Raw genomic sequence first — 21,341 nt, forward strand, 5'->3', positions numbered from 1 at the left:
TTTTGAAATAAGTAAATACCCTAGGTCCTTCTTACCTAACGGGTTCCCCTTGTTTATAAGTAATCTAGGGATATATGGATAGCAATGTTGCCCCATGGATGAAGATAGGAAGACTTTTGTACCTAGTGCACAGAGAGGCCTACTACATGATGTTCAGGGCATCGTGATAATGTTGTGCGAAGCTGGATGTATGAACAAAGTCGTTTCAGAGAAACTAATCCAACATTGTCGTGCATGCAAATGTGTGCAAAAGGTCACTGCTGAAATCTTATTTTCTAGGACAATCTAATGAATTAACTACCTTGCTACTTGTGTCTAACTCAGTAATATAACAGTGGTGATGAACTACTGAGGTGTGTATGATGCAGCTTTGCTGAGGAATTCGGTTGTATGAAAATGTAAGGGGTGAAGTACCTAGGTAGTGCATTAAAAATAGTCTTTCTGGTGTGGTGTGCATCAGTCAGGGACGGCTTTAGGGCAGGGCAGCCGGGGAGGGGGCAACTGACCTCTGGGGGGGCACTGTGTTTAACAATACCTTACAATTCAAAAAGACCTGCGGCAGAGTATCTTGTGTGCCCAGTTTTCAGGCAGCATTAAAAATGTCACAGTAACTCTTGTGATTAATTTTCCTGTTTGAGAGAGAGAGAGAGAAAGAGAAAGAGAGAGAGAGATAGAGAGAGAGAGAGAGAGAGAGAGAGAGAGAGAGAGAGAGAGAGAGAGACCAGAGTTTTGTCTATTCGCAGTTTTGACTCACCATAAAATACGGCAAAGGGTTAATATGCCTGCTGCAAAAAACACATACCGTGCAGATCACAGGTCTGTATTTTATGTAGATAGCTGAGCGGCTTACTGCTTTTGTCACAGAGATTCTTTTGTTATCACAGTTCATAAGATATAACCCTAATATAGAAGAGTGACTGTTACAAACTCTCATTAAAGAACTGCTTGCAAGCTGCATAAAATAAGTTAGGATGTTATGCTTTTTTGCCTAGTCTTTTATTATCAATTCCTATTGTTGCTAAATAGGGTTTTTTGGGTAGATATACATTTTTAATAGTAAAGCCAGAAATTACCAGTGCTTTAAAATAAATTAAATGTATGTAAGGGGGGCTATGGAGAGATGCAGGGCACTTTTGTATGGTGGTAATGAGGGAATCCGATCAGGAGGTCATGGACGGGGGCACAAAAAATTATTGTTGCACCGGGCACCAACAGCGCTAAAGCAGGCCCTGCCGTCAGTCATACAATTAGTCTATGATAGGGTTTATGTGGTAATGCTGAATTAGTTTCCATTGATGGCCAATGGTAATGTTGGCCTTTGATCATCAATGTTTGTGTTGTGATAGCAGGTGATAAGGATTGGAATACAAAGAGTGAATCAGAATTGTGTGATGTGAATTGAATGTGTAATGAGGCTTAAGTATACTGAGTGTGCACTATAGGAGTGATGACTGAGTGTGTAACTAAGTATTGAAGTCCCTATGTGTGATGTAGGCCTGATGTGCAACAAGAGAGTGATAACAAATGTCCTACTCAAACCGTACATTAAAGGCCGTAGGGGGTGTTAATTATGATAGGATACATTCTGATGTGCCTTATTTGTTCTCCATATGTTACAAGCAGACCCTCAGGGGATGCTTACTCTGGACTAAAGCTCGCTCTCTGAGCAGCCTAAGGCCTAGAACATGGGGTATGTTCACACAGTGACTTCCTAACAATTGAGGGTATGAAAGAATCTGTTCATACTTGGGTATGTGGGCCTTTCTAACATCCTAGGACGCCTTCCTGTACAAAAACAATGCTCAAAGGCATTTTCCTCTTTCTAAGTGTGCTGCAGAATGCTGTACGCTCAGAAAAAGGATACAACAATTCTCAAGGATTCTCTTTGTTGCGCTCTGGTGGAGAGGCATGCAATTCTGATGCATTCCCAGATATAATGATGTTGGTAAATCTGGGAATGCAACAGAAACCATGGGTGAATGCATCGTAACACCATGTTCCACCCATGGCATGCCTCCCTGCTGAAGAGTGATGTAAGGCAGTGATTTGCACTGCCTTGCATTATTCTTTATTTATAAAGCACCTCAGGGTCACACAGGGTGGCTTTGTGGTGCTTGATAAATCTAATTTACATTTTGTGTTGCCGTTGATAAATACCCCCCTTAGATTTTTTGCTGGGTGGGGCCTGGGAGTAAAACATTTGATGCACTGAAAATGTTTTCACTTCAAATTTTTGGTAAATATTCCTGTAAAAAAAATGAAAACAGCAAATATACTTGCCAAGGCCTGGCCTATTGCCTTTGCTTGTTTTAAGTATCTCAGGCACTTGAACTGCAATTTTTACAAGTGCGATCCCTATCTACGATGATTGCTTTTGACCTTTAGGCATGCTGGTGTAACATATTGCTAGGAGAGAATGGAAGGAAGTCTGCACTTCAGCTCGTGTCATGGTCACTTACAACGGCTCACACACAGCACAGACCATTCTAAGCAAAAGAGGTTTGAGATCAGTATTGCTGCCAATAGGGCAATCAGGCTGCGACCAACGGGCTAGTCTGAAAGGTCAGTGTATGGGCATTTTTTGGGGCTGTTTGTGACCCACATTAATGGTCTTGCTATGCTGAGATTTACTGTTGATTTCCCTGATATTATAAAAAACATTGCCTGAAGCCAGCTCAAATCCATGCACATTTACATACCTTGCAATACACTCATACAGTGTGTCGTTACCAGCTCAAAACATTTTAGCTAAAAAATTCACTAATGTGGGACATTTTTATTCTGGTGCCTGGGCCTATTTTCTATCCCAGGCTAATCTTGAATGGGTGACAATACTTTGCTTAATTCATAAAAGAAAGTGAGCCTGTACCCAGAGCTCTGTTTCGAAGCCCGCAGCCAGTGCTATTAAATGTTGGTGCTCTGAATACCAAGGCAGCTTGTCTTGGGCTCACCTCTGGCCTTTTTAATTCACTTCCAGACACTCTCTGCCTCTTTATATCACTCTGGGAGGTTACTACTTTCTCTCTTTTCGACACTTTTTCCATCTTTATCTTCCTCCTTCTTTCCCATTTGCGTGTTTTACCTTTTTTGCTCTCGAGCAATGTTTGATGCGGAAAAAGTAAGTTCAGGTCCCCAAAACATGAGTGCCGGTGGGCTCTAGCACCTCAAATAGAGCACTGTTAGCATAAGGATATAATCCTCAATATACCTCTATCTTCCCACGTTCATTATACTGCTTTATTGCTTGTCTTCTCTCACACATCGAACTTATCACTATAGGGCACAAATGTGTATTATATGGCTCGGTATCCTGCTCCAATACACGACATGGAAGTTGAATGGGTCAGTCAACAAATTGATTCCTCTTGTCTGGAATATGCAGCATAATTTGTGTGTGCACTGAAAACATTTCGTTCCTACTCCCTCAGGTCACCCCATCTCTTAATGGTCAATGTTTCTGGTGTACTAGAAGCATAATATAACGGTCAACCATGATGCAAGTACGGGTCGGATGATGCCCAGTGTAGAAAAGCACCCCAGATGTTCCAATTTTAAGCCTCATAAATGTCTGACTAGTGGTATAATGCAAAATGATATTTTCCCTGCAAAATGTAACGAGGGCTCCCTAGTTTCCCATATCTCACAAATATTCATTGGCTTTGGGCTGAATGTGCCCCCTTAAAGGGTTGGAGGCCCCTGGAGGATTGGGTGCTACCAGCTCTGCAGGGGCTGCAGAGGCCTGCATTATACCCCTGTTAGAAATGGGGGTCTCTAGTTGGCAGAAGTTTGCCCCCTGTCCAAGTAGGGACACATTTTCTAGTCAGAGTAAGAGGATAACACAACTAAGATAACCCCTGCTCAACCCCTTAGGAGCTTGGAACGCACAGTTAGGCTTATCTCAGAGGCAATATTTAAAGCATTTGTACATGATCACACACAGTGAAAACACTACAAATGGCCACCACACCCGTTTAGAAAAATAACCAATTTTTATCTGACTAAAACAAGGCCAAAATGACAAAAATCCAGCATACACAAGTAAAGATATCAGTTTTGCAAGAATAAACACAAAATACAGTTCCTTAAAGTCAATAGCGCCAACCGGGGCTATCAAGGCATCGTGGACAGCACATATCCAACAGTTCAGTGGTGCGGCATTGAAAAGACCCATAAATCAGTACCTTTGAAAAGGAAGGGGCCTTGGGGACTTTGCGGTGAAATCCAAAGATGAGTCATCACCAGCCGGTCTCGGTTCTAGAAGTAGCCGGTGAGATCTTGAAGCCACACAAGTTGTGTATTGATCTCTGTGCTGTTGAAGTCAGGAGTGCTGGCATTGGCAGTCGTCAGGGCTGTGATGTTGTTGCGGTTGATACGTCGTGCTTCTCACGAGCGGTGACCACGGCTTCGGTGCAGGCATCGGCACAACGTAGATGCAGAAGCGTTGTCATTGGTAGACCTGGGGATGTGGTGTGATATGGGGTGATGCGTTGTGCTCTTCATGAGCAGTGCCCTCAGCCATGGTGCAGGTAGCAGCGTCATTGAATGAAGTTGTAGTCAATGGTGCTTTCGTCAGCAAACCAGGGTCTGCAATGTGAGATGGGGCGATGCCTCGTGCTCTTCATTAGAGGTGCTCTCAGCCACATTGCAGGCAGCAGCATCAATGACGGCATGAAGCAGCAGTGTCGGTGAAGTCGGGGCTGCGATATTGTCACGGTCGATGCATTGCACTAATAACAAGCAGTGACCAGGGCTTTGGCGTTGGGGGGCTTTTCTTGAAGTTATAGCACAGCCACTCAGTTCTAAGGGCCCAGGACTGGTTTTGGCATCACTTGCAATGCAGGACTCTCAGCAGAAGAATCCCAGTGCTGGCATCAAGATGAGGATGAAGTCTTTGATATCCCTGAGACATCCAACAGGAGGCAAGCACACAAACCCTTGGAGAACCTTGGCAAGCTGGATGAAGAAAGCAAAGTTCAGTCCCTTCACTGACCAAAACAGAAGTAGCAAGCAGCAGGCCAGCCCAATACAGCAGCAACAAGCAGAGTGGCAGTTTCCCTCCTACAGCTTCTGCAGCTCTGCTTCTTGGCAGAATCTCCTCTTAGTCCAGTAGTGTTCTTAAGTTATGGTGGCAGAGCTGCAGTATTTATTCCAATTTCAGCCTTTGAAGTTGGCAGACATGCAGAGCACACCTCAGCTCCCTTTTAGTGACTGTCTAGAGTGAATGCACAACAGCCAAACTGTCAGTCTAAACCAGATGTGGATTCCACAGGCAGAGTAACAGAATGGTATTGCATGAAAATGCTCCCTTTCTAAAAGTTGCATTATCCAACATGCAATTTAAAAACCAACTTCACTAAAAGATGTATGCGTTCAGGGACCCGAAACTCCAAATTTCTATCTCTTTCCAATTGGAAGTTACACTTATAAAAGTTTAGAAGGCAGCTCCAATGATAACATATAGGAGAGAAAGTCCTTGCAATGGTGAAAATCTAAATTGGCAGTATTTCGCTATCAGGACATGTAAAACACACCAGTACATTTCCTACCTTTCACATACACAGCACCCTGCCCATGGGGCTACTTTCAGCTTACCTTAGGGATGTCTTATATGTAGGAAAAAGGTAAGTTTTGAGATTGGCAAGTGGGGGCACTTGCCAGGTCGACACGGCAGTTTAAAACTGCCCACACAGACACTGCAGTGGCAGGTCTGTGACAATCAGTGCTCCAGGTCCACTAGTAGCATTTGATTTACAGGCCCTGGACACACGCCGTGCATTTTACTTGGGACTGACTAGTAAATCCAATATGCCAATCATGGATAAACCAATCACCAGTCCAATTTAGACAGAGAACATATTCACTTTAGCACTGGTTAGCAGGGGTAAAGTGCCCAGAGTTCTAAAGCCAACAAAAACAGGTCAGATAAAATGTGAGGAAGAAGGCAAAATGTTTGGGTATAACCCTTCTAAGAGGGCCATGTCCTGCAACCCCTGGGTCTGCCTTACCCTCTGTGTGTGAAGGCTGTGCTGAAGCACTACCAGCCCTTCTGTGCGGCATACAGCAGTGTCAGCCAACATCAAAGGCAGCAATGCCAAAATCATGGCTCTCTAATTAGCTGCATCACAGTGATTGACTCCTTTGGCAATAGAAACTTCACAATACTCCTGTTTGATATTCCAAATGTGAAAGTCACTTTTCTCAAGCAATGGTTAAAAAGGACTATCTCAAAGGCACCAGTGGATGAAAGAGTCACACCCAAGCCCACTTTTTCTCATGACATTTGAAATTTGGATATACTGTACATAAAAACGTCTTCTGCTTCCTCATTCCTTAACTATTTGAATGTGTTTCAAATAAACCAGCTTGGATTTAACAGTTTTACAATTTTCAAAGCACAATTCCAAACTTGCATTGTTTCAAAAACCTGCACTTTTTACAAAGCAAACATTTACATAAAAAATAGCAGCTAGGTAAACAGCCTCGTTACTTTCCTTGTCATGGTGAAAATGTTTTCTCAAAACTTCCGGCAACATGTTGGTCCATCAAGTGGCCAATAGTGGGTTATTTCAGTTTTGACGCAAATAATGTGTTTCTTTCAGAGTTGCAAGAATCTAAATCGTGATCTGCTTGTCACTTCAAATACCAAAATTACAGACTAAAACAAAAGTAACAAAAAAATTCAAGCAGTGGTTCATAAACTTAGGAACCACCCTAGAAATAGCTGAATAACATTATTATGGTTCAGAAAGCTGTCTTTCAGAAAGGAACATTCAAATAACCAAAAAGAAAACCAAGAATGCAGTATGGTTAGAGATTAAAGCCAGTTGCCAAGAGGAAGTTAAAAATAATCTGGCAAGGGGTGTTGCTGGTGAGAGTCAAACTTTCTAAAACAATATTCAATTAAATGATACCATTACACAAAGGTTGTATGGGAGACTAAAAGCTGGGTGTATGAATTGCAGAATAATTTTTATATAACAAACTTCAATGAATAACCCTCTGTAGGAAAATTAATTATTATTATTTAGGGTCGGTGACACTCCACCACAATGAATATTCACAACTCTAGTCAGGCTAAACCCCCAAATCACTAAATTATCCTGAGCTCAACCCCTGGTAGCTATGGCACAGAACAGACAGGCCTAAATTAGGACAATGTATATAGTATTTATACAGTACCAAAAAACTAATAAAAAATAAAAAAAACAGAATGACACCAAAAAAACTTCCATTCAAAAATGGACACCATGTATGAATTGCGTTTTAAGCAGGAATAATGCCAAAAACCTCTAGGCACAAATGATAATCTATGGTTGAAGTAGATTGGGCCAATGTACAATTTTAAAGCTGACCACAGGTCAAAAACACTAACCAGGTTTGTCTCAGTCAAAGTTTTTACCTTATGACTTATGGCCTGATTATGAGTTTGGCAGTCTTGCAGCAGGCCGCCATGCCAGTACCCCTCTGCAAGACCACCCAACCCATTGTCATACAGCCCACCAGATTACGAGTTAATACTGTGCGGGCGGTTCTGCTGAAGTGGTCCCACAGCGGTGCATTTCTGACATGCACCTCCACAGCCCGATCCTGCACGGAAAGAAATGAACAATGTTGTGCATTTCTTTCCATGAGGTAACAGGGGGTACAAAAATCCATGCATGCACCCCCATGTACAGAGGCATGAGTTTCCTCACCGCCACCCTTTTCATGGCTGGCTCACCGCCATGAATAGGATGGCAGTGAGGAAAATCATAATATGCTTTCCCTTGCTGCAGCAGCACTGCCAGCATATTGCAGCCGCAGACTGCTATGCCACCACTGCTGGATCCATGCTCCCTGGCAGTTGTGGCGGCCCTGTGGTGGTCCCATTGCTGCACTTGTGATATGGTGGTCAGACCACCAGTGTGGCAGTCTTCGGAACACCTCCTGGAGTATGGCAGTCCAATGAACCGCTGTAGTCGTAATCTGCACCTTAGTCTTTTGAGCCCCAATCAACCACAGGAATACACTTCTAAAGCCCATGAGGACCTCAGAGGAGGCATTTAGAGATTCACAAGGTGTCAACTCGCTCGTGTTACAAACGCAACAGAGGAGTACAGTTGAAGAACCAGAACCTTATGGGCCTGGCGGCGCAGGGTACGCCTAAAATCTCCTGGGTTCACCTGCTTTAACGAACAGAGACACAGGACACTCTGTCAGGCGTAAAAGATCAGATTTATTAGCTGCAGCTAGCACAGTTATCCCAGAAGTACACAAGGTAGGTTCTCAGGAGACTGCCACTTTACTCCGTGGCGCACAATCTAATATAGTACATAGGTGACATATACATTAACCAAGAACACACCTAAAACATACATAAAGAACCAATAAGAGAAGTTCGAAAATAGAACATGTCCAATAGGAAAAGTTGAAAAACAAAGATACCGAGTAACTCGAAGAAGCCTCTCCTCCAACTGTGTTTGTCACCCCTCCCCATAAGTTAATTCATTAACGGGTCTGTAACCGACTTGCAGGTGGCGAGATACGTTTATGTGTTTTGGAGGACAGTTGTGAAATGGGAGAATACGAGCAGAGGACAGCGAAGGCCAGACGATAAGATAAAGTCAGAAGAGAATAGTGTGAACCAACAGATAGTTGAGACAGGGATTAGGAAAACAAGACGGGGATTAGTGTACTCGGCCGGTCCATGACACCAGCTTTGTAAATAGAGGCGGAAGGCTTATTTCGACACGATGCTGCAGGAAAAGCAGAAAAGACTTTGTTCGCCATGCTGCCTGAGTGAGGGCAACACAAAATGGCGGCGGAGCACAAAATGGTGGGTCGATACGATCGCGAACGAAAATCGAATTTCCTCAGACCCTCCTTTTTCCAGAACTCAGGCAAGATACATAGACTCACGGAAGGGGCTGAGGTGTATCTTTCAAAGTAAGTGCTAACAGAGGTTTGGCCAATAAAGAAAAGTTTAGAATCCACTGCCTACAATAAGAAGTAATTCCCAGAAAGGCACGTACCTCTCTTTGTGTAGATGGCACAGACATTTGCGCAATCGATTGAATGCGTTCTGGGGTTAATCGCCTTCCCTCCTTTGACAAGAGATGACCCAAATAGGTAACCTCTCGATGAACATATTGTAATTTGGAAGGTGAAACCTTATGATTCAGATCAAACAAGTGACATAACAATGCAACAGACACATTCTTGCAAATATCCTCTGAATCAGCAGCGATTAACAAGTCGTCCATGTACTGGATAAGAGTAGCACCGGACGGCAAATGAAAAGCATCAAGATGGCATTTTAAAGCTTGACTGTAAATCGAAGGACTCTCACAATAGCCTTGTGGTGCGCGCTTGAACCGGAAGCTTCGGCCTCTAAGAGAGAAGCCAAAAATATCCCTACTCTCTTCTGCAATGGGAATACTAAAGAAAGCATTCTTCAGATCGATAACAGGAAACCAAGATGCTGTGGAAGGTATCATTGTCAACAGAGCAGTGATATCTGGGATAACAGGAAATTGTGGTACAACAATTTTGTTTACCTCCCGAAGATCAATTACAAAACGATAAACAGGAGGTTGAGAAGGATCAGTGCGTTTAAGAACAGGAAGACTAGGACTGTTACATATGTTTCCTCTTGTTTCTTCAACCACACCCTTCTGAATCAAATCATGAATGATTTCCAAAAGTGCTTTTTCACCTTCAGTGGAAATTCTATATTGCGGAATACGTGGCAATTCAGCATTAGGCTTGAGAGTGACAACATAAGGTGGGATCTCAAGACAACCAACATCGTTCGGGCCCATAGCCCAAAGCGTTGCAGGAAGAGAGAGCAATTCAGGTGAAAATTGGTTTTTAGACAAATACATTGGAGAAGTCAGTTTCTGTCCTAAAGTAAGATGTACACCAGAAGGAGAACAATATATCGTAGCATGCATTCTTTTCAATAAGTCCAAACCCAACAGATTCTCACCGCAACCATTCGTCAAAAGAAGCGGAGCTTCCAAATCATAAGGGCAAATTGAAATAGGCAAAGGGCAAGAAACCGAATTACAAACTGGGGCGCCAGAAAATCCTGCAGATACATTCGTTAAGCCAGACAAAGGTGCCCCTGGGAGTTTAGAATGAATGATAGAACTTCTCATCGCACCAGTATCTAGAAGAAATGGCTCTGAAACACCCATTGTAGTGACATTAACATAAGGTCCATTCTGATCTACTGGAATCGATACAACTCCCTTACTTTGTCCATGGCTGTCCTAGTTAGCATGAAGACTTTCATTCTCGCCTTCAATATAATGGTCTTCATTGTAGTACTGTGTAGATCTAACATTTTGCTGATCAAAGTAGTTTACGGAATTAGAAGGATGAAGGGTACGCTGTTCTTGGGTCAACACACCTCGACCTCTACCTCTGTTTGCTGACTGGAGGCCACCACGACCTGGTGGAGCAGATAGTGCTCCATTGCGCTGCAATAAAAACGGACAACTATTCTAAAAATAACCTTCCTCCCTACAATAGGCACATTGATTAGGTCCTAACAAAGGTCGCGGAATATATGGCTCAGGCTTTTGATACACCCTTTGAAACTGCGGAGGCTGTTGAAACTGGGGCTGAGCATAACGAGGAGGATAAGCTTGTTGCAAGAGAACCTTCGTTTTTAATTCTTTCGTCTTTTTCTCTTGGTTTAGTTTTTCTTCTTTATCTCTGTTTTCATAATATTGAGCAGTAGCCAATATCTGGGCAGAAGAAGCAACAGCCCATGAACTTTCAGAATCTTTCAACTTGTGTGACAGCTCAGGAAGTAAATTAAATACAAACTTGTCCACAAATAATCGCTGTCCACCCTCTGTAGCCATATCTTGACCACTGTGATCGATAAATGTCTCCTCAAAACGAGTGAAGAAATCGGAGACACTTTCATCTTACTTTTGTTTACATGCTTCCAGTTTATCCCAGTTATTTCTCAAGGCAGGCATCATCGTTTTCATTAATGTGATGATCCTACCGGGGAGTTCCGAGATCAAAGCATCAGGCTTCGCATCACCCACTTGAGCTGTATCTGCGGCAATTATAGCAGCCCAATCACCACCCATTTCTTGAACATGATCCTCTCTACGAATCTTAGCCCATAATGCTTGTGGGACTATATTTCCCATCAACATATCGATATCAGCTAGATTCATGATACAGGCATCAACAGTCTGTGACAATTCTTTATAATAACCCGCAGGGTTTTTACGAGGATCCGGTAGAGACTGTTTAAGTGCTAAAACTTCAGAACTCTTCCAGGGAACATGTACCCATACACGCTGGAAGTGAGCAGGAATAGCTCTATTAGCACCTTGAGCTGCAACTGCCTCTTTCCACACCGGAGGAACCTCTCTCATAGGATAATTTTTTAGTGTCAGCCTAACCGAAGGATCGGATTCAAGGAAAGTCTGAGAGGACAATAAGGATCTAAAGGTAATAAGTGTCCTTACAGCGTTCTCAACCTTAGAAACCACAATAAGTCCTTTATCGAAATCAGCCTGAACATCTAACAGACCCTGTGGAACCAAACTCAAATTCATATCCTCCCATTCTTTAGCAAGAGTGTCATACATTACATTGAAAACATATCTCTGCGTAGGCGCATTCCATTGTGAAAAGGTAGACATAATATCAGGCACACTATCCTGGGGACCCCTCTCGAACCATTTGCGTGCGAGAGAGTCCAACTTTTCTCGTTCTTCAGAAGCTGGGAACTGACTATGAGATTGTCTTCGAGCAAAAACCGGAGATACATTTAAAGCTTCAAAGAAAGGAGATAGAATACCAGTGACAGTGTCCGTGAGTCTCTTACGCACAGACGGAGAATTGGACATAAGGATAGGGGATAAGGTATTAGGCGAACTAACAGAAGGAGAACCAGTAATTGCAGGAGGAGCAGAAGGCAAAGGAGATCGAAGTTCAGGAGATGAGGGCAAAGAAGTCAAAGGCAAAGCTGGTTGAGGCGGTAATACTGGAAGGGGCAAATGCGGAAGAGCCGGAGCAGGCGGAGGTACTGCTGGCGGCTGAACAGGCTGTAACAACGGGGGTGCATTAGCACCTTGTAGATAGGGCGGAGGCAATCTCAATAAGTGAGACATCAGGGGATCTTCTTCGAAGTCTTTCTTTTTATCGGGAGGGGAAGTAGGCAATACCGGATAGCATTTATCTATCGCCATACGATGCTGTTTCTCTGAAATTTCCATCGCATTATTAATTTGGTCATCTTTAAATTGCTGGGCAGCCTGTATAATCATCATACCCTGTCCTTTCCTATCTCGTTTTGCTTGCTTAATTTCTCTCTTTTTGGCTTCCTTACGCCAAAGGCGGAAAGAGTCAAACATTGCCGGCCAGGCTTTTCTTTTAAATAAAACGGCTTCCAAATTATCCAGCACATCAGGCTCGAAACTACCATTTTCTGGCCATTTTAAAACACCATCATTCTTCGTGTTTTGGGTCCATGCCTCGTTAAAGGCAATGGGGCCAACACCATGTTTAGAATAGAGCTCATATGTGGGAGTTCCAACCGAAGGAATCGGACAAGAGTCCTCAAGCCGGGAATCCCTATTACAACCAAAGTTTTCCAAACTTAGTCAGACCAGGCATCTCGTGATTTCACCGGACTGTTCACAAACATCAAGGGGGTAAATTCAATTTACGTAGCACAAATGCACTTACCCCTCGGCTTTGGCTATTGCAATAGTCGAATCTAAGAACCTAAGTACAAAACAAAATCAAAGAACCAAAGTTGTGGGAGCGACCCACCAAATACTTAACTAAGGATGTCTTCTTACACCAACAGAGGCCCGTCTATCGTCTCGCCTTACCATACATCACCAAAGGAAGGGCCAAGGCAGGGCGGCAGTCAGGGCAGCAGTCGTCAGTAGCCGTCAGGAAGGAGTAACCACGCTGCAAAAGACCTTTGGACCACTTCGACATACAGGGGTCGCTTGACGTGTTTCGCGATTCCTCCAGAATTTTCTTGTGGGGTTCCTCACAACCTTCAGGCAGAACCACTACCACTGAAGCCGCCCCACATTGGGTGCCAGTTGAAGAACCAGAACCTTATGGGCCTGGCGGCGCAGGGTACGCCTAAAATCTCCTGGGTTCACCTGCTTCAACGAACAGAGACACGGGACACTCTGTCAGGCGTAAAAGATCGGATTTATTAGCTGCAGCTAGCACAGTTATCCCAGAAGTACACAAGGTAGGTTCTCAGGAGACTGCCACTTTACTCCGTGGCGCACAATCTTATATAGTACATAGGTGACATATACATTAACCAAGAACACACCTAAAACATACATAAAGAACCAATAAGAGAAGTTCGAAAATAGAACATGTCCAATAGGAAAAGTTGAAAAACAAAGATATCGAGTAACTCGAAGAAGCTTTTCCTCCAACTGTGTTTGTCACCCCTCCCCATAAGTTAATTCATTAAAGGGTCTGTAACCGACTTGCAGGTGGCGAGATACGTTTATGTGTTTTGGAGGACAGTTGTGAAACGGGAGAATACGAGCAGAGGACAGCGAAGGCCAGACGATAAGATAAAGTCAGAAGAGAATAGTGTGAACCAACAGATAGTTGAGACAGGGATTAGAAAAACCAGACGGGGATTAGTGTACTCGGCCGGTACCTGACACCAGCTTTGTAAATAGAGGCGGAAGGCTTATTTCGACACGATGCTGCAGGAAAAGCAGAAAGCAGAAAAGACTTTGTTCGCCGTGCTGCCTGAGTGAGGGCAACACAAAATGGCGGCGGAGCACAAAATGGCGGGTCGATACGATCGCGATCAAAAATCGAATTTCCTCAAAGTCCTTACCGAGGTCCATTACTTGGTCCATACCTCGAGACCACCCGCATCTGCAGAAAACCTATAATTTTCCAGTCCAGCGGGGATGGAATTAAAACTGGCGGAGAGATCTTACACAACCCCTCACTTGCCTACAAGCCCTGAAGAAGTCTTGGGAGAGTTAACTGCCTTCAAAAAGGTAAAGATTCTGACCTTCAGAGGTGTAGGAGAACTGTTTACGTAGCTCTATTCTTTACTGAAGACAGGAGACCCATTTTAGGTCCCCCATCTTGGAGGTCCAACACACAAAAGTGACAAGAAAGGAGAACTCTGAGGTGATTTCTGTGATAAAGAGTTTAAGGCAAGATGTTTCACACAGAAGCTGGGGGAGACATTGGACTTCATTCAGTTTACACTTTTGAGTGATTTACACTTTAAGTTTAATACTGTTTGGCTATTCATGAGAAACTGAGTGTAAATTTACTCCAAAGTATCTCCTCGAAATTGAAGGGCCTGGGGCTATAAACTTTGTATTAATTTACACTTTTGAGTAAGTATACTATTTGTTGGCTATTCACAAAATCCGAGCGCAAGATACACTTTTGGAGCAAATTTACAATTGAATTTTGTGAATAGTCAAACTGTAATAAACTTACTGTAAAGTGTAATTAATTCAATAAAGTAAGTTACTTATGTGAATTAGGCATGCCTACTTCCTTAGCCCAAAATATATACAGATAATGGAATCTGTTCAGTTCTCCCATATGCTCTGTTCCATTAAGTTTTTGTGACGGTTCATAGCAGCTTCTCAGGGGTTTTACAGTCTATGTACTGCCACATACATACCACACTGCCACCTACACCATGATCTTGCACTATATTCTACTCTTCCATCCGCATCTTGGAACTTTTTTAACTCACCTGAGGTTCTTATGGACTGCGGCCATTTGACTCTCCAGTTCCCGCGACCCAGTTTGAGATCTTCCGATGAACCTTGAGTAGTGTGCTGACCACGGAGCCTCGATCAACGTGCCAGATGACCGGTGGAGCTGTTTAGGCAGCTATAGAGGAGATTGGCTCTGGCTCTCCCCCTCAGCCGTCACTTACCCAGCCAGACATTGGACATGGTTTGTCCTCATCTCTTCTCTGTGTCTTCCTCTCCTTCCCCACCTTCCGACGAGTTGCTGAAGATCTGCAGGTGGCAGAGCCATTTCAGCAGCTGATGACCGATGGGGTATGCCTGGGTGCTGGGGAGGGGATCGGCTGGGGATCTCCCCTCCTGGCTGTCCCCTAACTTCTGGGTTTTGATGCAGTTGCCTGTCCTCTTGTTCCACCTCCCTAGCGATGACTGATGCATGAGTCTTGCTTCTCCCGTTAGGGGGTCAGCGGCACTGCTGACCAGTGCCCCTGAGCTTGTTTTGCTTCTTGACGTTTGGGGTGGCGTCCCCTCCTGGTCCCCGCTGCTGCCTCCACCCCTTTGGGGCTGTTGCCTGGCACCCAAATCTGACTTTCCCATGTCTTTGCGGCATTCTGAATGGCAATGCTGCTGCCCCTGGAGCCCCGGGTGTGTGTATGACCCTCTTTATGATCTGCGATGTCCTGCCCTCCTCCCTCTGTGGTCATGTTATGTTATGTTATGTTATCCAGTTTTTTAAAGCGCAAACAGCTGCCCCAGCAACGGGGCGTCCCGGCGCTAACCCAACCAGTACCTGAGGGGTGAAGGAGGATAACCAACAGAGGACTAGATAAGGGAAAAGAGATGCGTTTTTAATTCTTTCCGAAAGGCAGTTAAGTTGGTTAGGGTGCAGATGTGTAGAGGCAGGGAGTTCCACAATCTTGCCCCCAAGACCTTGAAGGAACGTCCACCCATTCTACACAGCTTGGAACGGGGGACTGTCACAAGGTGTTGTCCTAAAGAGCGTAGAGTACGCTGAGGGGTGTAGGGAACAAGGAGCGGGCGTAGGAGTTCAGGGCAGTCCGAGTTAAGAATTTTGAATGCCGTGGTGAGGGTTTTAAAATGGATGCGGGATTCAATTGGCAGCCAGTGGCTGCCTCCCCCATCCGACCCTGCGTAAAGCCTTTGAGTCTGCTGACTTGTGGTTTTTGTGTTGGATTTTTGTGTGTTCCGCCATTTTGGGTTGTTGCTGTTGGTTCCCATGGCCTGTGTCTTCCAGCTTGGCGGTTTCGACCTATACTCATTGTTGCTGGACTGATCCTTGTTCGTCTGTCTGTTCTTTTCCTCAAGTTGTCCCCCCCCTTTGGTCTCCTACTCCCCTCCCATCTTATACTATCACTGATTCACGGGATGTTTAAGATTGTTGGTCCCCAGCCGGTTTGTATGTCTTTTACTGTGACTGTTTCGTAAATACTTTCCCTCTTGCCAGTCTGCCTGACCCGATTATGCATTCCTTACCCCTTTTTACCATTCCCTCCCACGCCCCATTTGACGTGTGTCTTGGCTATGCTATTCGCTAATAACCCATGTTATTGTGTATTCATTATTTTTCTCCTATGTTTTACTTGGCTCCTGTAATTGATGTAATTTTGTAACTTGTAACTTGTTGATCCTCATGTAAAGTGCTCTGATACCTCCCGGTCTAGCCAGCACTATATAAACCTTGCAAAAGAAATAAATAAATACATCTTCACCATGTATTTTACATCTACATCACCACCACCATGCCGTATAGTTCTCAAAATGGCTAAAAACAGATGATGAATTTCAGAAAATGAATGCTCATTTAAAACCACCCCTTTTTGTACCGCTTTGTTCGCCATAAGTTGGCAGGGTATGCTCAGACGTGAGTCCCTTGCTCACTTTGTCACTGGATTCAAGCAAGCCTGGCTGAAGACGGCTGAAATGCCAGAAACCGGTCCTAGGAAGCTTGTTTCCGGTCCAGGGAAGGCATGGCTTGGCATTTCGGGCTGGACTGTTCCCATGAGGCACAGGGTCAGACTGATTTGCATATGGCCATGACTGAACTGGGGTGGCAGAGTGGGCTAAAGAACGGTGATGGATCAAACCCAGATCTGTTGACTGGGTGTGAGTGTTTGATTGGTTCTGATGCTCCGTCCATCACCACCCCTTTTTGTACCGCTTTGTTCGCCATAAGTTGGCAGGGTATGCTCAGACGTGAGTCCCTTGCTCACTTTGTCACTGGATTCAAGCAAGCCTGGCTGAAGACGGCTGAAATGCCAGAAACCGGTCCTAGGAAGCTTGTTTCCGGTCCAGGGAAGGCATGGCTTGGCATTTCGGGCTGGACTGTTCCCATGAGGCACAGGGTCAGACTGATTTGCATATGTGTTGTAAATTAAAGCAGATCGTGGTTAAGCATTTACTGAAAACATTAATGTTTCCCTTTATCGTGTTCTCTTCAGTATGTTGGCCGAAGTCTGGACTCCATTTTGTATTGACATGCTGCCACGTGTTCGCCATGAGGAGAGTCCGACCTCTGTGTTAGTTGCTCTTGTAATCTGCCTAGCAACAGTTTATAAATAGCCCTCCTGTCCATCTGGCGCATGCCCAGAACTGACCACGTCTGTTATAATTAGTTCCGCTTGACCATGTGTTTTTGCGGGCTCTAGGAGTGTGTTAGCTCCGCCCATGTATTGATTTAGAATTGGGAATGACCCTACATGGTAATGTTCTTTGACTCCATGTGCTATCCACCCACTCATGAGCCCCTCTATTGTGTATATAAGGGGACTGTGTATGTAAGTTCTTTGTGCTACTCCTTGCAATACTGAAGAGTGTTGTGTGGATTGTAGGACCACCCTTAAGGGTTAATAAACGTTGTCTTTGTACTTTGCAGTTTCCGTGCCAACTTCCTTATAGATTTCGTTACAGAAGAGCGAACCCTTGTCTCTTGCGGGCCTAGCTGGGGCTTGTATTCATCAATTGGCGCCCGTCACGTGGGGCTCATCGGCGACTCGGATGCTCGAAGGACTGGTCGCGACGAAGGTGAGGAGTTTGGCCGGGGACGTGATCACTGCCAGCGGCGTCTTAGCCCTGGCATCCCGAGGTTTTTCTTCCTTCCCTTCCGAGCTGACCGTCTGGGTGGCGCCGGTCATCGACTGAGACCTCTTCTGTCGGTCCTGCCGTGAGAGCCGTTTGGGCGATTGTGGAGCTTGGCAGTTGGAACCTGGACTCTTGATTGGTAAGAACCGTTGTACGGTACTTGCTCCGAGTTTTTGAAGCCTGGGTTGGCTATTTGAGTTTGATTTGTGATGACTAGTCATATTTTGAATTTGTCTTTGTGAAATATATGCGTTGCAACACATATAGGCAGGTAATGTGGAGAAATTTCTCCGGAGCTGTGTGAACTTGGAACGGCGCAACGATTAAGTGCCATTTTTACTTTGATAATACTGCATATTTTGCATTATTTTTAGCATGCCTGCTTTTAGCGCACTCCGTAAGTGGTGTTGCTGCTTTGGAAACCGGTTGAACCTCGAGGAATCTGCTCCAGCTCCCCCAGAGGGGACTCCTAATAGGGATATGTATGTGAAACATGGTCTTTCTTCCATAATGTACAGCACATTGTGGAGGAAATATACCAAGAAGGATCCTGAGTTGCGATGGCCGTTGTATGGATCGTTTGATATGCGTAAGATTGAGTATGTGGAACAGTGTCTGTGTAAGCGACGTGCTCGTCAGGATATGTTTGAGTGTGTGCGATTATGGGTGAAGGAAGTGCGTGAGCGAGAGAAACGTGAGAAAGCGCTGTTTGATAAAGAGCAACGAAAGAATGATCATGTGCGAAGAGTCGGGAGGACAAAGAGCAGACGGAGAAACAAGAGAAAGAGCGTAGGCTCCAAGTTTCGGGTCAATATGTCGTTCGCCAGCCGCTTTATCCTGTCCTTAATAATCCTGATGATGATTTTTATCTACTAGATCGCTCTCCGCCTCCTTATGTTGGCGCGTCTGCTCCACGGCCGCAAGATTCTGGCCCAGCTTCGGGTAAGGTAGACACGCGGTCCATGTTATCGGCCGAGAACATGGCTGACCTTCGGAAACTTTCCTTTCGTGCACTCAAGGGCAGGATGTCCATAGAGGACTTATTTCAAACTTGGGGGTCATGGCAAGATAGAGAGAGGGTGTATTTTTTGTCTCATTTTGCTGACGACGTAATTGCTGCTTTCCGAAAATATTCCGGTGTTTTTGAGCCTGCAGAGGTGACCTCGGAGGTTAAAGCATTACATGATGGTGTTTTTTCTCCCCCTAAGGCTCCAGAGGCGGCTCGACGACTGTTCGCCTTACGGGACGAAGTGCTGGCGCTTAGAGAGAAAGCACGTCAACGAGCTGAGGAGGAGCAGCAGGATTCGGTTGCAGCAGGGGGCCATTCATCCACCTCCCAGTCAGATAAGGATGTTGTAGTGCATGTTAAGCCAATGCGAGAAGCGGCGCCTTTGTACGTTCCTCCTAAAGGAGCGGGGACTAGTTCCGATATTAACTCCGCCGATGCTAAGGGATATTTTGTGTATAACTGGGTTTATACCCCTTGGCATAGGGCCGATGTTATGGCATTAAAGAATGCATTGCCTGGCCCCCGCAAGAATCCAGCGGCCTTCTATGAAGAAGTTGAGGGGGCCTTGAATTCTTGCATTATGACCTTAGCGGATATAGATCTGTTCTTTGGCCTTATTCTCCCACCAGACACGTGGCGATCTGTCCGAAAGGTGGATGATATAGTTGCTTTTAAGGCCCGGTGGTCTGACCTTGAGGATGAGGATAGGGAGCGGAAGCCCGCACAGAAACCACCCCAGAATATTCTAGATCTTCCGGCTGCTATTGTCGCCAAATTAAAAACAATAATTCCCCCTAAAAAGATTGATTGGAATATGTTGGCGGCATGTAAGCAGAATATTGATGAGTCAGTGGCGGATTTCTTCACGCGCTTTGAAGAAACGTTCCATGACTTTAGTGGTCAGTCGCTTACCGACGACACAGGCCGCCACCTCTTCGCGGACAAATATGTGGCCAATCTGCTGCCGGCAGTTGCGGCCCGGTTAAAAGCGAGTGAGAGTTCTTGGTCCTCCGCGACCCCGACGGCTCTTCTGACCATCGCCCAGTATTATGAGCGTCAGGAGCAAGAGGCGAAGGGCCAGGAGGAGAAGAAATCGAAAGATCTAAAAACAAAAGTAATGTTAGCACAAGTATATGGCCCGCCCCGCCGGGGTAATACTAATAATAGGGGCAGGGGCGGATCTTATGGTCCCCCTTCGGGCCGATCTGATTTGAATAAAAACCAATGTGCGTACTGTAAGCAGTTGGGCCATTGGGCCAGGGAGTGCCCAGCGTTGCATGCTTCACGGCAGGGGCACACCCCGGGTGGCCAGAGAGGTAGAGGGGGTTTCTCGAACTTTAGAGGAAATTCTAATGATAATGTCCGCTTCGACACTGCGGGGCAGCACCGGGATAGCTCAAATGTGTTCGATCGTCAGCACCAGTATCATGTATCAGACGCCGATCATTCGGGATATCACGATTCTCAGCATGCATAGGAATGCGTTGGATGGGGGTCTGAAGCAGTTGAGGTGCCGGTTGATCAGACGGGTCCTTATGTATCGGCTGAGGTTTTAGGTTCTACTGATCAGTTCCTAGTGGATACAGGAGCGACACGTAGTGCATTGTCTAAGTACTTGGCTCCAGGGGCTCCCCCATCCGGCTCAATGGTTACATCGGTAGGGTTTGACGGTGCGCTCTCCCGCAGCCCTCTTTCGCAGCCCCTTGCTTTTCAGGTTGATTGTTTTTCTGCACCCTGTTCGTTTCTGCTTGCCCCGTATACACCGGATAACATTATGGGCCTTGACATGTTAAAACACTTTAGGGCTACGATTCGCTGTTCTCCTGAGGGTGTGAGAGTGATTCTAAATGACAATTACCCCCGATCCGAGCGGATGTGTACGATCTCAGAGGAGGCTTTGTTGGCTACCCTCCCCCGCGCTTTATGGGCGACTTCGGACACGGATGTGGGACAAATGGTGATTCCTCCGGTCCACATTAGTGTCCAGGAGGGGGCGGTGCTACCACGCCTCCCGCAGTATCGCATTTCCCAGGAGGGCGAGGAAGCTCTCATACAGATTGTGCAAGATTTGATCGCAGTAGGAGTAGTGGAAGAAGTTCCCTACAATATTTGTAACAGTCCGATTCTCCCTATTTTGAAAAAAGACACGGATTCAAAGGTTTACCGGTTCATTATTGATTTGAGGGAGGTTAACAAGATCGTGATACCTCAGTACCCGGTGGTTTCCGATATCACGACGTTGCTTACCTTGGTCCCGCCTACGGCGACCGTGTTCTCAGTGATTGATTTGAAAAATGCCTTCTTTTCTATTCCCATTCACCCTGATAGCCGATTTCTTTTTGGGTTCACATTAAACAATAGATCTTATCGCTTTTGTAGAATTCCCCAGGGCTACACAGAAAGCCCTAGTATTTACAGTCAGGCTCTGAAACGACAGTTGGATTCTTTTGCTTTACTCGAGGGGGTCGCCCTCATTCAATATGTCGATGACATCTTGC

Source organism: Triturus cristatus, chromosome 8 (assembly GCF_964204655.1).
Source record: "Triturus cristatus chromosome 8, aTriCri1.1, whole genome shotgun sequence".
Taxonomy (NCBI): Eukaryota; Metazoa; Chordata; class Amphibia; order Caudata; family Salamandridae; genus Triturus; species Triturus cristatus.